Source organism: Heterodontus francisci, chromosome 29 (assembly GCF_036365525.1).
Source record: "Heterodontus francisci isolate sHetFra1 chromosome 29, sHetFra1.hap1, whole genome shotgun sequence".
In the NCBI taxonomy this organism is placed as follows: domain Eukaryota; kingdom Metazoa; phylum Chordata; class Chondrichthyes; order Heterodontiformes; family Heterodontidae; genus Heterodontus; species Heterodontus francisci.
This window is the reverse complement of record NC_090399.1, coordinates 60,137,121-60,147,483: the sequence shown is the minus strand read 5'-3', so window position 1 is coordinate 60,147,483 and position 10,363 is coordinate 60,137,121. Positions and strand designations below refer to the sequence as shown.

Genomic DNA, 10,363 nt, shown 5'->3' with positions numbered 1-10,363 from the left:
ATTGAGGAAATTCAATTTAGAGATCCCTGGTTCAGTGCTAGCATTTAAATTGCTGGATTATACTAAGGTTGCATATGGATAGGCTCCTGGTTCTAAATGGTTTTTGGTTCTCAGAGAGAATCCTGTTGGATTAGATGTCTGCTGCCTTGAAAAAAATCCAGAGGAAACAGTCATTTGCTGCAGTCTTTGTCGAACAGATGGAATATTTTGCAGTGACACAAAGAATAGAAAACTCAATGATTCCCAGATTTGAAATGGTCCAGATATTGGATGCAGGCATACAAAGGAAGAATTACAGACAGGTGGAATGAGCATGAAAGCTACTTACATTCAATTAATGAATAAAAAATCTGGAATTGAGAGCTAGTCTCAGTAATGGTGCTATGAAACTATCATTGATTATTGCAAAAACCCATCTGGTTCACATATGTCCTCTACAGAATGAAATCTGTCATCCTTACCTGGTCTGGCCTACATGTGACCCACATGAGATTTGGCTACTACAGCAGAAGACAGAATTGGAATAGCAATAATAGGTGAATCCCAGGAATGCCAAGGAACAGTTAATAAGTGTTTCAGGTGTGACTCAAAGTGTTGTTATGTGATGAACTGCCCACAGCAAAGAGGCAGGGTCCTCGAAAAGGCATTTTTTTTTTTAATTCATTCATGGGATGTGGGCATCACTGGCAAGGCCAGCATTTGTTGCCAGTCCCTAATTGCCCTTGAACTGAATGGCTTTCGAGGCCATTTCAGAGGGCATTTTAAGAGTCAATCACATTCCTGTGCGGCACATGTAGGCTCTGCCTCTCAAGGATTGGCCTTCACAGCCATCAGCAAAGGTGCACCAAAAGAAGACACTCCACCTAAATAGATTGTTTGCTCCGTGTCCATCATGTTTGATCGATGGAGTTTCCGGCTGGAGTAAGCCACTTTATCAGTCCTGATACAATCTCCAGTGACATACCTCTGCTGCTGAATAAAGCACAAATGAAACTTGACATGGAACATAACAAGGCAGTGGATCTGGAGTTTACCCAATCAGGACATTATTGTATCCCCCTAACACAACCTAATGTTTCACATCAGAGTATAAGACAAGAATTAATGGCATCAGGTGATAAGAATCAGAGAGGAAAACAAACAAATTGTCTTAAAGTTGCATAGACAATTTACACACTCTACTTGTCAATGGTTAAAAATCCTGTTAAAAGATGCTGGTGTGGTTGATGAAGGTTCTATGAGGTTAATAGAAGAGATTAGTGAGAATTGTGAAATCTGTAAAAAGTATCGAAGGACACTGCCGCGGCCTATTGCCAGCCTTCCATTGACAAGTGACTTTAACAAGGGAGTTGTCCTGGATCTAAAGGTGTGGGACAAAGACAGAAATATTTTTATTCTACATTTTATTGACCAGACAATTTGATTCCGTCTTTTAATAATAATTCATAGCAAGGACAAAAGGGTGATTATAGATACAATCATGGAGAAATGGATAGGGACTGGACTTGGGGCACTGACTGATAATGGAGGGGAATTTGCCAATGATGAGTTCAGACACATATGTGAAAAGATAAACATTATGGTCATGAATTCGACTGCCGAAAGTCCTAGTCTAGAACTAGGGGTCACTGTTTTAAAATAAGGGGTCACCCATTTAAGACAAAGATGAGAATTTTTTTTTCTCTCAGAGGGTTGTGAGTCTTTGGAATTCTCCTCCTCAAAAAGCGATGGAAGCAGAGTCTTTTAATATTTTTAAGGCAGAGGTAGATTGATTCTTGATAAGCAAGGGGTGAAAGGTTATTGGGGGAAGGTGGGAATGTGGAGTTGAGCTTACAATCAGATCAGCCATGATCTTATTGAATGGCGGAGTAGGCTCAAGGAGCCAGGTGGCCTACTCCTGCTCCTAATTTGTATGTTCGTATATCCTTTCAGCAATGGACTCTGTGAAAGGAATCACACGGCAATCAATGAAATGCTGCTTAAAATCCAGATGATCAAGCAAACTGCAAGTTGGCAACTGCTCTGGCATGGGCAGTTCATGCAAAGAATCCGTGTCAGATGGTTGGGGGATATAGTCCCTCTCAATTGGTCTATGGGCGAAATCTAAAATTGCTTTCTGTGCTGTGTGATAGTCCTCCTACACGAGAAGGTACGACAGTTAGTTCCATTTTTGCTGCACACTTGACTTCTTTACATGCAGGGAGACGGGCTTTCATCAAGACTGAGTTCTCTGAGAAAATTTGAAGAGCTGTGAGGCATCAAATAAGGCCATTTTAAACAGAATTTAATTCAGGAGGTTTGGTGTATTATAAAAGAGAGGGTCATAGGAAATGGAAATGCCCTGGTAATGTAATAGATCGTGATGGGAAGACACTACTTATCAAACATTTCAATCAAACTGTTAAGCTTCATTCTTCATGATTAGTCAGAGTTGATTACAAAATCTCAGAATCTGAGCAGCTGATAGAAGGAAACAAGGCACCTTGTACCTCAAATGCTCATGTGTTTTGTGAGAAGGTCCTGAGGAACAAAATACAGTGATCAAGGGCGGATACTGGTAACATGAGTGATCATGAAACACAGGACAGAGCTATTACATCCAAAGACCAATTGTCCACAGTGGGTCCATGAGTGATGTATATTCCAGAGGTTCTGAAGAAAGGTCACTGACCTGAAACGTTAACTCTACTTCTCTCTCCACAGATGCTGCCAGACCTGCTGAGTATTTCCAGTGTTTCTCGTGTTTATATTCCAGAGGAGTCTGGAAAATGAAGGGATGTGACAATTGGGGGGCATGCAGGAAAAGCTACGGCCAAGTTTAAATATTGGTTGAATGTTCAGGATGGTGGTCAAGAAGTGAGGTCCATGGACTGGCAGAATTGGGTGAATGAATGGAGAGTAAGAAAGCGCAGTGCAAGTTCTAAATGGGTTCAAAGGTGACTCTAGTCAGAAAACAGTCATATACCAGAGAAGGAGCATGCAATAGTGTGAGATAGAGATCTCACAGCAATAGTCCCAAAAAACATCAACGTGCAAGTACAAGCTATATCTTGAATAGATTACACAATGAAATGAGGGCTATAGAACAGTCTTGAGCAGAACCAGAAGCAGAAAAAGGAATGAAACCAGACGGACCACCCGGCATCGACCTAGGCACCAGAAACGACAACGGCAAACCCAACCCTGTCGACCCTGCAAAGTCCTCCTTACTAACATCTGGGGGCATGTGCCAAAGTTGGGAGAGCTGTCACACAAACTAGTCAAGCAACTGCCTGGCATAGTCATACTCACGGAATCATACCTTACAGACAATGTCCCAGACACTGCAATCACTATCCCTGGGTATGTCCTGTCCCACTTCAGGACAGACCCATCAGAGGTGGTGGCACAGTGGTATACAGTTGGGAGGGAGTTGCCCTGGGAGTCCTCAACATTGAATCCGGACCCCATGAAGTCTCATGGCATCAGGTCAAACATGGGCAAGGTAACCTCCTACTGATTACCACCTACCGCCCTCCCTCAGCTGATGACTCAGTACTACACCATGTTGAACACCACTTGGAGGAATCACTGAGGGTGGCAAGGGCACAGAATGTACTCTGGGTGGGGGACTTCAATGTCCATCACCAAGCGTGGCTCGGTAGCCCCACTACTGACCGAGCTGGCCGAGTCCTAAAGGACATAGCTGCTAGACTGGGTCTGTGGCAGGTGGTGGGGGAACCAACACAAGGGAAAAACCTACTTGACCTCGTCCTCACCAATCTGCCTGCTGCAAATGCTTCTGTCCATGACTGTATTGGTAGGAGTGACCACCACACAGTCCTTGTGGAGATGAGGTCCCGCCTTCACATTGAGGATACTGTCCATCGTGTTGTGTGGCACGATCACCGTGCTAAATGGGATAGATTTTGAACAGATCTAGCAATGCAAAACTGGGCATCCATGAGGCGCAGTGGGTCATCATCAGCAGCAGAATTGTGATCAACCACAATCTGTAACTTCATGGCCCGGCATATCCCCCACTCTACCATGACCATCAAGCCAGAAGACCAACCCTGGTTCAATGAAGAGTGCAGGAGGGCATGCCAGGAGCAGCACCAGGCATACCTCAAAATGAGGTGTCAACCTGGTGAAGCTACAACACAGGACTATCTGCGTGCCAAACTGTGTAAGCAGCATGCGATAGACAGAGCTAAGTGATCCCATAACCAACGGATCAGATCTAAGCTCTGCAGTCCTGCTACATCCAGCTGTGAATGGTGGTGGACAATTAAACAACTAACTGGAGGAGGTGGCTCTTAAATATCCCCATCCTCAATGTTGGGGGAGCCCAGCACATCAGTGCGAAAGATAAGGCTGAAGCATTTGCAACAATCTTCAGCCAGAAGTGCCGATGATCCATCTCGGCCTCCTCCTGAAGTCCCCAGCATCACAGATGCCTGATTTCAGCCAATTCGATTCACTCCGCGTGATATCAAGAAACGACTGAAGACACTGGATACTGCAAAGGCTATGGGCCCTGATAAAATTCCGGCAATAGTACTGAAGATCTGTGCTCCAGAACTTGCCGCGCGCCCTAGCCAAGCTGTTCCAGTACAGCTACAACACTGGCATCTACCCTGCAATGTGGAAAATTGCCCAGGTATGTCCTGTACGCAAAAAGCAGGACAAATCCAACCCGGCCAATTACTGCCCCATCAGCCTACTCTCTATCATCAGTAATGTGATGGAAGGGGTCATCAACAGTGCCATCAAGCGGCACTTGCTAAGCAATAACCTGCCCAGTGACGCTCAATTTGGGTTGCGCCAGGGCCACTCAGCTCCTGACCTCATTAGAGCCTTGGTTCAAACATGGACAAAAGAGCTGAACTCAAAAGGTGAGGTGAGAGTGACTGCACTTGACATCAAGGCAGCATTTGACCGAGTATGGCATCAAGGAGCCCTAGCAAAACTGACGTCAATGGGAATCAGGGGGAAAACTCTCCGCTGGCTGGAGTAATACCTAGCGCAAAGGAAGATGGTTGTGGTTGTTGGAGGTCAATCATCTGAGCTCCAGGACATCACTGCTGGAGTTCCTCAGGGTAGTGTCCTAGGCCCAACCATCTTTAGCTGCTTCATCAATGATCTTCCTTCAATCATAAGGTCAGAAGTGGGGATGTTCGCTGATGATTACACAATGTTCAGCACCATTTGTGACTCCTCAGATACTGAAGCAGTCCGTGTAGAAATGCAGCAAGACCTGGACAATATCCAGGCTTGGGCTGATAAGTGGCAAGTAACATTCGCGAGTAACTCTCCTCCTGACTCCCCAAAGCCTGTCCACCATCTACAAGGCACAAGTCAGGAGTATGATGGAATACTCTCCACTTGTCTGGATGGGTGCAGCTCCAACAACACTGAAGAAGCTCGACACCATCCAGGACAAAGCAGCCCGCTTGATTGGCACCCCATCTACAAACATTCACTCCCTCCACCACAGACGCACAGTGGCAGCAGTGTGTACATTCTAGAAGATGCACTGCAGCAATGCACCAAGGCTCCTTAGACAGCACCTTCCAAACCCGCGACCTCTACCACCTAGAAGGACAAGGGCAGCAAATACATAGGAACATCACCACCTGCAAGTTCGCGTCCAAGTCACACACCATCCTGACTTGGAACTATATCGCCGTTCCTTCACTATCGCTGGGCCAAAATCCTGGAACTCGCTTCCTTTCAGTGGGTGTACCTACCCCACATGGACTGCAGCGGTTGAAGAAGGCAGCTCATCACCACCTTCTCAAGGGCAATTAGGGATGGGCAATAAATGCTGGCCTGGCCAGCGTCGCCCACATCCCATGAATGAATAAAAAAAAAGAAACCCTCATGACCATCAAGTGTTAGTGGCTGCCAATAAACTTTAGGATAAACTAATGAGAGGCAAAACAAAAGGAGTTCGAGAGTTGGAGAGAGTTTGGTGGTTATTCTGAGCTATCAGATAGGGGACAGCCAGCCTTGTGACATAAATGGATTTGTGCTGAAAAAGTGTTGCGGATGTGACTTATAAGGCTAAAGTGAGGCTTGTTGCTGGGTTTCTTTAAGAGGGACTGGGCAATACAGATGATGGAGTGGACTCTGCCACAGCTGGAAAAGTAATCTTAAACATCTGTTTCGAGCTCTTTTGGCCACATAGTCATTGGAGGGTCGGTCAATTGACATAAAAGCTGTATTTCTGCTGGGTATCACTTTTCAGCATGAAATGTTTCTGAAACTGACTAGAGGCAGCAGATACAGAAGGAAAACTATGGAAACTAAACAAATGCATCAATGGCCTGAATGATGCTTCCAGGGTGTGGTATCTTTCAGTGAGATCTGTTTTGCTGAAAATAGCTTCTGTTCAACTAAAAGTAGATCCGCAATGTTTTATTTGTATCCTAAAGGAACACTTTCAGGAATCTTCATGATACGTGTTAATGATTTCTTATGGGGTGGTATTGGAGAATTTGAGAAATGTGTTCTTTCTCAGATTAGATTAGAATTTAAAATTGGGAGTCAGACCAGTGGGACTTTTAAATATATTGGTTTAGATATGAAGCAAAGTAGATCTGAAGTAACTTTAATCACAATCCTAATAGAGAGGTGTTACTCCCATCCTGGTTAATTGGTCATCAGAGAAAGATGATGTTATATCTGAAGAAGAGACAGAACAATTTCAAAGCTGATTTTTTTCCCAAAGATATGCTTTATTTATAAAATTTTTAAAAGTATACTGCAAAATTCAAATTGTATATTTCATCAAGTTCAGTTTCTTTCAATGCGGTCCAGGAGGTGCCTCACAACTCTTGCCATACAGCCCGAGGGGTTTTACATGGGTTCCACCCTTGTTACACTTTGACAGTAGGACCTTACATAGTGGTCTTTCCCCATTGAGCCTTTGCTGCCCCAAGCTTTAATGCATCCCTCAACATGTAGTTCTATACCTTGGAATGTGCCAGTCTGCAACACTTGGTTGTGGACAACTCTTTGCACTGGAAGACCAGCATGTTTTGGGCAGATTAAAGTGAGTCTTTCATCTGGTTGATGATTATCTCAGTGTGCGTCCCTGGTAACAGCCTGTAGAGCACAGAGTCCTGCATTATGGAGCTGCTCGGGATGAACCTCGACAAAATCCACTGCATCTCTTTGCAGACCTGCCTTGCAAATGCACATTCCAGAAGGAGGTGGGTGACAGTCTCTCCCCCACCACAGCCACCTCGAGGGCAGTGTGCAGAGGCGGTGAGACTCTGGCTATGCAGGAAGGATCTGATGGGGAGGGCCCTTGTCACCGCCAGCCAAGCTATGTCTTGGTGCTTGTTTGAATGTTCTGGCAATGAGGCATTCTGCCAAATGACTCTGACAGTCTGCTCGGGGAACCATCCGACAGGATCCACCATCTCCTTTTCCCGCAGGGCCTTGAGGACGTTCTGTGCGGACCAATGCCTGATGGACTTCTGGTCAAAGATGTTTTTCAGTACAAACATTTCCACAAGGGAGAGGTGGTACTGGACAGTCCAACTGAATGGAGCGTTCCACGGTAACGTAGCCAGACCCATCCTTCACAATACTGAGGACAGACAGATCAACAGCACATAGTGACAGCTTGTGTCTGCATACCCGAGGTCTACGCACAGCTTGATGCAGCCACAGACAAAGGTGGCCATCAGGATGAGGGTGATAGGGTGATGTTGGGTACGTTTCCCCTCCCCCCCTTTATCTAGAGGTTTGAACATCATGTCCCTGCGGACGTGGTCCATTTTCAATCTCCAGGTAAAGTAGAAGAAAGCTCTGGTGACCGCCATGACGCAGAAGTGGATATGGGCCGTCCTGTGCCATGTACAGCAACACTGAGAGCGCCTCACACCTGATGACCAGGTTCTTAGCCACAATATAGAGGGAGTGCCACTCCCACATGACCAGTTTCTGTTTCCCCATGGCTACTCACTCCTTCCGGTTTTTGTCCCCAGCCCCAGTCCCTCCGAGCCATATCCCCAGCACCTTCAGACAGTCTGACCTGACAGTGAAGGAGACAAAGGATCGATTGGCACAATTCCCAAAGAACTTGGCCTCTTTCTTGCCACAATTTACTTTGGCTCTAGAGGCCAGTTCAAAGTGGTCACAGATGCTCATCAGTGTGCGAACTGACAGCGGATCTGAGCAGAAGACGGCAACATCATCCATGCAAAGCTTGATCGGTCACTTGAACTGGTTGTGCACTCAGACTAGACCAGATTCTAGTTTTGATATGTTGGTGTTAAGTTCTATGATGAAACACCATAAAGTCAAAAAGGTTTGAAGGGCAAATAAAATGTTGAAAAAATAAATCTGGAGAAATGTGTACTTAAGTTCCCAACTTAGGTGACCCAAAGAACATACAATAGTTATTTTTAGTGAGGCTTCACCTGCTAATCTTCCTGATTGGTATTAGAGTGCAGCTGGTTTCATGTTATTTCTAATGGGTGAAAATGGGAAATGTTGTCCTTTAGTTAGGAAGGTTAAGAAAATAAAGCAGGCCTATTAAAAGTACTTTAGTGCAGAAACACTGGCTTTTGTGAGGCAGTGGGATTCTATTTGACAAACATTTTAAGTAGGATTCTATACAATGGACATACTGGGAGATAGTCTACCCATTGAATGCCATGTAGATAATCGTTCCTTTTGGGATAATGTACACTCTATGAAACATGTGAGTGAGAAAAGGATATGGATTGACTTTACTGGCTTAAAACAAATGTTGGAGAGAAATGAAATCTCTAAAATTAAATGGGTAGCTGCAAGTCACCAACAATCTGAATTGTTTTACAAAAAGAAATGCTTGTACAAAGAACTTGTTAGGGGTCTTTGGGCCGAAGGGCCTGTTTCGGTGCTGTATCTCTCTCTCTCTCTCTTTGACTCTCCATGTCCTCGAGGAGGAGCATCTGGCAATATAACGCTCTGTACTGAATATGGAAATTGTTTCTGATTTTCTTTTGAAATGTTATTTGTGCATATTAACTCTTAAGATTTATTTAAAAAGAAAGAAGGGAATCTGTTAATTGTATATCAATTGTGTTTATTTATATGCAGGTGAAGGGCATTAATTGGAGTTTTATTTTAGCACATATAAAGTGACACTTACTGAAACTGTGTGGTCGAGTTAGGAGGTATATGCTTGTAATGTTTCACACTGTAAAGACTGAGTAAAGTTTGGGTCCCATATCATCCTTCATCAGTTGGTTTTCTGCAATAGAACAAGAGAGACAGACACTGCATTAAGATTGTACAGTAAGCACCAGTTATAAAGTTCCAGTTGAAGGCCATTGAATGATCTGTTTTTTTTAAAATTCATTCATGAGGTGTGACAGTCACTGGCAAGGCCACAGCATTTATTTCCCATCCCTTATTGCCCATGAGAAGGTAGTAATGAGCTGCCTTCTTGAACCGCTGCTGTCCGTGTGGTGTAGGTACACCCACAGTGCTGTTAGGGAGGGAAACCAGGATTTTGTCCCAGCGACAGTGAAAGAACAGTGATATACTTTCAAGTCGCATGATGTGTGACTTGGAGGGGAATTTACAGGTGATGGTGTTCCCATATGTCTGCTGTCCTTGTCCTTGTAGGTGGTAAAGGTTGAGGATTTGGAGAATGCTGTTGAAGGAGACTTGGTAAGTTGTTGCAATGGATCTTGTAGATGGTACACACTGCTACACTGTGCACTGGTGGTGGATGGGTGCAGATCAAGAGGTTGATTTTTCCTGGATGGTGTCGAGCTTCTTGAATGTTGTTGGAGCTGCACTCATCCAGGCAAGTGGAGAGTATTTCATCACACACCTGACTTAAGCTTTCCAAATATTGAGCAGAATTTGGGGAATTACTCACATCAGAATTCCCAGATGCTGACCTGCTCTTGTAGGTACAGTATATAGCTGCTTAAGCTAATTTTCTGGTCAATGGTAAACCCCACTGCCTTCCTCCAAATGTTGAACGTGGTATTTCAGTGACGGTAATGTTGTTGAATGTCAAAGGGAGATGGTTAGATTCTCCCTTGTTGGAGATGGTCATTGCCTGGCATTGTGTGGCATGAATATTACTTACCACTTATCAGCATAAGCCTGAAGGTTAAATGTTGTCCAGATCTTGCTACAGGTGGGCATGGACTGCTTCAGTATCTGAGGAGTGGCACACGGTACTGAACACTGTGCCATCCTCAGTGAATATGCAATATCCTTGGGAGAGATGATTGGCCTCCTAACCACAACCATCTTCCCTTTGTGCTGGGTATGATTCCAACCAGTGGAGAGTTTTCCCCCGATTCCCATTGACTTCCAATTTTGTGAGTGCTCCTTGATGTCATACTCGGTCAAAGGCTGC

The 10,363-nt window shown here is 44.7% G+C and overlaps 1 protein-coding gene across 5 annotated transcripts in view; it reads right to left on the bottom strand.

The window, feature by feature from the left end:
- Nucleotides 1-9,046: 9,046 nt before the first annotated feature.
- The window catches only part of LOC137345641 (class I histocompatibility antigen, F10 alpha chain-like), a 38,607-nt gene continuing 37,290 nt past the window's right edge, over nucleotides 9,047-10,363 (bottom strand). For all 5 annotated transcript variants that reach the window (XR_010968583.1, XR_010968582.1, XR_010968584.1 and 2 more), the window contains one exon: nucleotides 9,047-9,235. The gene's annotated coding sequence lies outside the window, so the exon portion shown is untranslated. The remainder of the gene's footprint in view (nucleotides 9,236-10,363) is intronic.